The following is an 8,496-nucleotide window of genomic DNA, read 5'->3' as shown; positions in this document are numbered from 1 at the left end:
GGAAATGGACTGTGCTGGTACTGAAACTGCTATGGGTAATGGTTGTAACTTTAGGCGAGGAAGGATTAAGCAGGGACAGGTGATGTTCGCTGTGTGTTGAGGTGCAGTTGAGCTGAACTGAATTGCAGTTGGAGCTGTTGCCGCCCGCCAAGGAATTGAGTAGCTGACGGCTTTGAAGCGTTGGATGCAATAGAGAAGCTGGGAGTGAAGTGCAATTACAAGTGATACTGTCAGGTTTGATTACAGATGGAGAAGTTGAATGGTCGATGTGGCCTCACGTAATGCTGCAATGGAATGGTGAGTAACCGATGTGCTGCTGCAGAATGGGTAGTGATGATTATGAGAATTGGTTGCAGCTGCAGTTATGTTATGGTGTTGAGTTGCATAATCTGGACTGAGAATGAACTGGTGTTGCTCCGATGGCAAGAGGACAAGAAATGTGGACTGAAGAGGCAGATTACATGGGCTGAGAGGATGAATGGAAGCTGGGGAATTGGTTGAGTGATGCAAGTTGTCGTGGTTAGGTCGAGATGGTTGTTTCTATGTGAAATAGTCGAGTTGCAGGAAGATGTTGATGCCAGCTCAGAAGTGGATGCAGTTGCAGTGTGGTTGTAACAAGATTAAGAAGACCATGCTGTTACTAGTGATACTGAGGGTCTCTGGTGAAGTTGAAATGGCTGCTAGTAAAGCTGTTCTGGTGAGTTACAGTGGCAGAGATGGGTTGTCTGCAGTTATGAGCAGTATGAGAGATGCAAACTGGTGTTTGCAAGTGATGGAATTGGAAGGTTGAGTTGCATTTGTTGTTGCAGTCAAGAGAAGCTGAAACTGGGGGAAGAGTGTTGCTTCCCTGGTGTGATGCATGAATGTTGCAGTTGAAGGAACAGTATGGTTGAGTTATGGAGGTTGTGGATATGTTGAGCTTGTGCAGGTACAGTGACTGAAGCTGGCTCTGTTAGTTTCCAAGCTATTGCAGGTGATTGGTGTTGTAGTGTGAAGTATAGATGCATGTGAAGGAGTGCAGTGCCGTAATGAATGCAATGAGTTTGCAGAGGTGATGTTGCAGCTGTGAAAGGGTTAGAAGTCAGGTCCAGTTGTTGTGTATGGCTGAAGTGGTTGTTGCAGGTTATGCTAGGTGCAGTTGGACTGGAGTAGCTTGCAGTTACACAAAACTGACTAGGTTAGAGAGTTTATGGCCTGAGAAGTGACAGAGTCCTAAACCAGAATTGCAGAGACAGCGTGAAAACGCAGCTAGAATGGCAAGACGAGGGTACTAGTTCCGGTTGCCGGATTTCGGAAAGGAAAGTGGGAATCTTAATGTTTTATTGGATCGTGAAGGGGGTATGAGTCGGATGCAAGAGTTGGCCGCGGGATATATGAGTTTGGAGTCGCGCTTTTGGGTATGTTTTCACAAGAACAAGGAATTGGCTTAAATTCATTTGTGAACCTATGGGATGCAGAGGAGGAGGGATGAGCTGCTGGAAGTACACATTTGCCTGGTGACAGTTTCCGATGACAAAGGCGGCTAGAGACAGTTTCCGGTGCCGGATTCCGGCGATGACGTCAGCAATCCGGCGACCCACTTTTGGACCCAGATTTTCCAGAAGAGACTTTCACACATGGGCTTGGTGGACCACTTGGAGATGGGTTTTGAGAAGACCTAATATTGGAAAGAGTATCCTTTTGGAAGGGGAGAAGCATATAAATAGAAAAGTCTTTCTCTAAACCTAGATATCTCTAGAAGGGAGGCTTCTACTTTTGGTTCTAGGGTTAGAAACATGAGTTTTCTTTTTCTCCTTGTTATGAACTCCTATGCCATGAGTACTTAATTTTATTATTGGTTAAGGAATAAGTTGGATTTACAAATATGGGTTTTCATTCAATAAATTAGTTTTGTCTCCATATTATCGATTATGATTCACTATTTATCTTGTCTTATGATTTGAATACTTGTTTGATCGAGTCGCGAATCGTTTGATTTTGTGTTCATCTCCATTGCTAGATTAGGATTTATTATACGCAAAAGTGATAGATTCCTGATTACAAGTAGCATGATTGTGATTATTGCTTGTAGTGATACATCCTAGTAGTCACATGTGAGTCATAACCTTTGTTAAAACGGATTAGTGCTTTTACACGTTCGTTTGCATTGATTAGTCTTATTTCATAGAACTTAGTGCTCTTAGGGAGTTAAACTTAATTGCTGATGACAAGAGGAAATTAGCGGGAAGAATTCACATTCGCATCTTTTAATGTGTTTGCTGATGACAAGAGGAAATTAGCGGGATATTCTTGCGATCAAAGTATCCTAGGACTTTTGATAAAAGTTGAGATTAAATATCAATTCTAGTTATTGTTACAAATTCATGTTTGTGAATGAAAACTAATCCTTGACCAATATCTTCATCTTGTTGATTTGCTTGTTTATTTCATTATTTGCTTTTAGTTTATTTTCCTTTACATAAAAATCAGAAATCCCCCTTGTTTATTTAAGAAACCGAAACATATTGACAACCTAGTCCTCTCTGTGGGAACGATCCTTTCTTACCCTTGCTATATTTTATATTTTAAGTTGTGAGAAAGTAATATTATTTTTGACGCATACGACAACGATCAGTAGAACCGGTCCTTACCTATATTGGGAACTTGGTATGACCAATTCTTAACTTATGTTGGGAACCGTGGTAGAACCGATCCCTACCCATTTCGGGATCTTGGTATGACCGATTTATTAACTTATGTTAGGAACCAAGGTGGAACAGATCCCTACCTATGTTGGAGACTTGGTTGAACCAAAACTTAACCTATGTTAGGTATCATGGTAGAACCGGTCCCAAAGGCAAAACTGAATCTCAAGTTCACATACTACTTCACAGTTTTGTGTGAGTTTGGAATTACGGTTTGCTAAGATAGGAAAGTTATGAATGTCGATATAATTTGAACATGTGCACAAATCTTGTTCATAATTGTTCAAAGTTATTCCTTGATACTCAAGGTGATCCCAAACCGAAATATAGAGAATTCAATTAAGATTTTCAATTCTTTATGTTTTGATTTCCAGCAATTAAAACATAGCTCTAGAAAATGAATATTAGCTAATGTGCTAAACTAATATTGGAAGTTTTTCTATGAGATTTCGTAAATATTGTTTGACATTAATTGGAAATAAGAAAACCGAAATTAGGTACTTATTGCATATCTTGAGAATATTTTCGGTTTTGGAATGTCTTTGTTGTCCAAACAACCTTGGTCTGTAAATAGTTGAGTTTGCATTTCTTGCAAACTATCCTAAGATCTAGGAAAACTTGATCCGTGTTGTTTCTGGTGAAGCTGTCTATCCGGAGAGGAAAGTACCCTGATTAGGTGAAATCTCTTACGACCACTCGTTTAAATACTTCCGTGGGATCTAGAAGCTCTACGACTACCGTTGGTGGGAAACTAGATACTTGCATTGTTATTTTAGTTTTCGATTATTGATTTGATTGACTAACGGTTGTTGAAACTCTGATTGCACCTAGTTTGATTATTCTTGAGAGCCTTCTTTTCTGACATAACGGTCACTCAAACTAGATCAAAGTAACGACTAGATCTTTAGAATTGTTGTTAGATCTAAAGACATCTTGTGATAATCCATTGTTAACAGACTCCATTCTGTACATGATGGATCACAAGAGGATTCAAGTTTTTATGTGCAGCTACTTTAAAGATAATTGAAGATTTGAAGACAACGAAGATTTATTTGATTAATTTTCGTATCTTGTGAATTTTTTGCACACATCTTGATCGGATGGGATCCAACTAGATATTGTTTATCTTTGATAGACTTGTGATTATCTAGTTGATTAGATCGGCATCACTTTATTGCTTCTCTTTGAGTTCTATATTGTTTGATTGCGAATCTGGAACTTGATTATTTCAGTAGTTAAGATTCGGATTGATCTAGCCAGACAAAGGAGTTTATTAGATAAACATAAGAGCCTTTATCAACAACTCAACATATCTTTTACCAAAGATTGAATAGAGTGGTTACCAAACAAATTTGTTCTTTTACTGTTTGGAATACAATCAAAAGGAGTTGAGTACGTAAGACTTTACTTTGTAAAGAAAATCAAGATAGTGTCTTGAGGAAACTAAGTAACTAGGGGTAGTTTACTTGGTCTCAACTATACGAAGTTGGATTTTGTTAATTGTATAACGACTTAATTATGAAAGCATTCAAAACTGGACTATGTCCCGGGGTTTTTCTGCATTTGTGGTTTCCTCGTTAACAAAATCTGTTTTGTGTCATTTACTTTACTTCCGCATTATAATTGTTTAGTTACAATAAAGTAAATACACTTGTATGTTAATTTATTGTAGTTGCAGGAAATCCTACAGTACACCTCTCATACGATTTCATTGTTGATCAACTCATTTTAGGTTTACACGCTTAATTTTATTGATAAATCTTTGGATGTTCTTACAAGAAAGATAAAGAAATCAAGAATGATCTCTGCTCTAGATTTTCTCTCTCCTGTTTACTTGTTTCTTACTCAAAAAAGATCTCTCCCTTTTCTTTACAACTCAAATGACTATTTATAAGGAAATACATAATGGATGACAGCTAATCTGTCCTTTATTTTCGGATATGGTTTGCGACATTCTCGCAACCTTACAAATGTTAATTCGCAAGCTCTCTAATTTCAGAGTATCTATATTTCTCTGATCCTTGCTGACGTTTTAATTCTTTGTTCTGCGACGTTTGTGTGTACCATTGATAATTTCGCTGAGAATTTGTGTTGCGAGATTCTGATCCTACATCTTGCCTCTTCTCATATCTTCTCTGCAAAGTAGAGAATGATGTGAGAAATGCCGCAACTGCTTATCTTTCATATTCTGCATTTATCACACGTATTCTTTCTTCCATTTATTTCTCGACACGTCTTTTGTAACCGTTACTTTTTAACCGCTTATATCTTTCCGTATTGTTTATTTTCTCGAGGAAAATTCCCTCTATATTATTCTTTTCATCTCTTCTTCTTTCCTTTTATTCTCTCTGCAACTTCATCGTTCTTCTGCAAATTCCATTATTGCAACTTTTCTTCTTCTTCTTCAATCTTTTTAAGTTCTTCTTCATCTTCATACTAGATCTTCATAGTTCGTGATTTCTTCGAGACAATCTCCCTGCTATTATTTTTCATGGATTCATCAAGGTTAGTCTTCTTTTTCTTCTTATGAGTTTTGCTGAAATTGATATTTGAAATTGATCTTGTTTATTGCCTTATTTGATGTTGTTTATGTGATTCCCATACTCTTGTTATTTCAGCAAAAGCGGCTCCAACACTAAATTTACAGTTCAGAACCCTAACAATCCCAAATCACAGCATAAGGTTGTCGCACATAAAAGAAAGTCTGCGAATGAGAAGGTAGTAAGAAACACTATCTTTTTCTAATAACAATATTGTTGCCTCTGTTTCTTATAGATTGTAATTCGCAGGGTGATAAAGATCTTCATAAACCTCACAAGAAATCTCGCCACCTAAACTGTTCCAACTTCTGTTCCCTTCCACCTACTCATTTCTTCCAAATCTCCTGCGACATCTTCGCAAGATAAACCTTTATCTCCAATTCGCGAAAATGCTGCTCTGATTTCATTTCTTCCAAATCTCCTGCGACATCTTCGCAAGATAAACCTTTATCTCCAACTCGCGAAAATGCTGCCTCTGATTTCATTTCTCAGTTGACCTTTCTATGATTGAAATTCCCCTTGTGGATCCTTCTGCGAATGAAACCTCTTCTCTTCCCATTGAGAATGTTTCTCAACCTTCTGTCTCTACCAGTTCTCTACCCAAGTCTCTTCCTTGTCGAAAGAAACCGTGGAAGGGATAGATATTGCTTTCAAAGTTTTATCTGAATTCTGGATGATGGCAAGAAGTCTTCTACTGATCCCATCAAGTCTAATGTTTGCGAAATTCTGAGCAAGCATTTGGGTTCTGCAGAGCTGCTTCGCAGACACTTTAGAAAAAGAATGTAATGCTCTTCGTCTTGAAAATCAGAACTTCAGAATGTTTTGCTGGATCGTGACAATCTTCGCAAGAAGAATGATGAATTAAGAGGTATGATTTCCTTATCTATGTCTTTAATTTGCCTTTTCGATGGTTTTATCCTTCCCATGTTTAATTATCCTTTAAATCCCTCTTTCGCATGTTAAGCATTAAATCAGAAACGAATAATGGAGAGATATCAATTTGAATCTGCTGTTGAAGAAGCCCGTGTTGATAAAGAATCTTGATGGATCAATATAACCAATTAGATAACCTCTATTCATATTCTCTTGATCAATAAATAATCTTACCAATGAAAATACCCAATTAGTTCAAAGACAAGATCTATTAAGTAATGAAGTATCTCGTCTTTCTTATTCTTTAACTAAAGCTAATTTAGGGATGGAAACTTTATCAGATGAGAATAAAACCTTATCTCAAGAGAAGCGAACTTATTTAAACAAGATGGCGATATCTTCGCAACAACTTAGTATTCTCCAAAAAGTATGTGCTGACCAAGAGAAATCTCTTCGCTCTTTGAAATGAACTTAAAGAAGTAACAGAATCATCTATCGCTGAAAGAGATACACTCATTCAAGGTAGAATAGCTTTAAGTGTGAAGGCAAATCAGCTTAAAGAACAATATTCCAAATTAGAAGAATCTTATTCTTCTCTTGCGAAGAAAAATGCCTTTCTTTTCTAAAGAGAAAAATCTTCAGTCTCGACTTAAAGGTTTAGTTGGAGATAAATTTGATGACGCAATGGACCATTGGGAGAATAGTTGTCTATCCTTGATTCAACACCTTATTTCGCAAAAGGAAGGTAGTCATAATAGTTTGACTGCCTTAATTATCTTTTCTTTGTCATATCTCTCTGAATTCCTTATCATAAAATTTTGTATTCTATTTTCGCAGAGTCTGAGAAGAATCTTCATTCTTCTATTTCTGATTTGGAGGCTAAATATGCTAAAATTCGCAAAGAAATGCATTGCTCGTCTCTACCCTTACTGGTTCTCGCGACCGAGCAGAAAGAAGACTTGATTATCTTGCTTATTTTAAGGATATTCAAGATAGGAATCATCAAAGAGCACTTCTTCGCCAAGTTCATCTCCGGGCTGAAGTCCTTGTAAATGACATTTTATTGTCCAACTCTCTTCCTCCTACATCAATTGATCCTTAGAAGTAGATGATGATGAAGTTCCTCGTCCTGCTGATAGTGATTATGATTACGAAAGCGGTGCAGAGGATAATTTCCTGGAAGATGAAGAAGAGGTTCCTTCTAAAGAAGTATCTGCTGGTGTTAATCAGAATGAGAAAGAAATTTCTCCTGAAGAAGTAATTGCTGGCGATAATCAAGATGCTAGTCATGGCGAAGATCAAAGCCGAAATGAAGGAGAAGCTTGCGAGAATGTTGGCGAAGAATTTCTGTCATCTCCTGCTACTGAATTAATATTGAAGCTTGAGCTTCTTATCTAGCTTTGTTTCTTGAACTGTCTTATTTTTATCACTTTTGAGAGTTACATTTTTCAATCGACTTTGGAGTCAACTTTTCCTTTTAATATTTTGTTGATAAGAAAGATAATGCTTCTTGTATCGATTCCCATACTTGCCTCTCATTATCTTTCTTGCAAAAATAATCTGTTATGAATGCTTATAATTAATTTGTTTTATCATATGGTCTTATTTTGCCTTCCTAATTAAAGGTCTTATTATGCCATCTCTTGTCATTGCGACAAAATCGCAGGACGTCCTTGCACTTTCATACAAAAACCCATTGATCTTGTCTTAACTTTTTCTTTTGTATTATGGCCTCTTCAGGAATGTTGCGACAATATGACAGGCCTAAATATTCTTGCGAAAATAAAGCCCCATGACATTGCCGTCTTGCGACGAAATCGCAGGACGTCTTCGCACTTTCATGCGAAAACCCATTGATCTCGTCTTATCTTTTCTTTTGTATTATTGCCTCTTCAGGATTGTTGCACAAATATGACAAGCCTTAATATCCTTGCGAATAAAAGCCTCATGACATTTGCGTCTTAAGACACTTATCAGCTCCCTAATGGAGGGTGCCGCCCTTATCTCCCCCTGGTTGCCCCTTCAAGGAGGCGTACTTCTACCATACAAGGTTAGCTCCTCCCATCCAGTCTTAACAACAACCAGTTGTTTTCGCAGCCTCTTATCCCTTTTACCTATAGGGCTTATGGTTACGAGACTGCACCCTAAGTGGGGTTTTCTTCAGGCCGAGTGCAGTATAAGCCAAGACTTGTCAAGAATGGCAAGGACGCTTCAAACGCCCCGGCACTCTTGACTCAACCGTGTACCTCGGCGCCTTGATCAGATTCTGCACTCCTTGGGAGAGTCCTTATTACCTTAGTCGCCCAACCTAAGTCATATGCTTAAGTTGAGAATCCAAGGTGCCTCTCCCGGATGGGCTTTATTGACCCCAAATCTCCATGACTCAGAGTTCCGGTGGC

This window comes from Papaver somniferum, chromosome 7, assembly GCF_003573695.1.
Source record: "Papaver somniferum cultivar HN1 chromosome 7, ASM357369v1, whole genome shotgun sequence".
In the NCBI taxonomy this organism is placed as follows: Eukaryota; Viridiplantae; Streptophyta; class Magnoliopsida; order Ranunculales; family Papaveraceae; genus Papaver; species Papaver somniferum.
The sequence above is the reverse complement of the archived record's forward strand: the minus strand, read 5'-3'. Positions refer to the sequence as shown.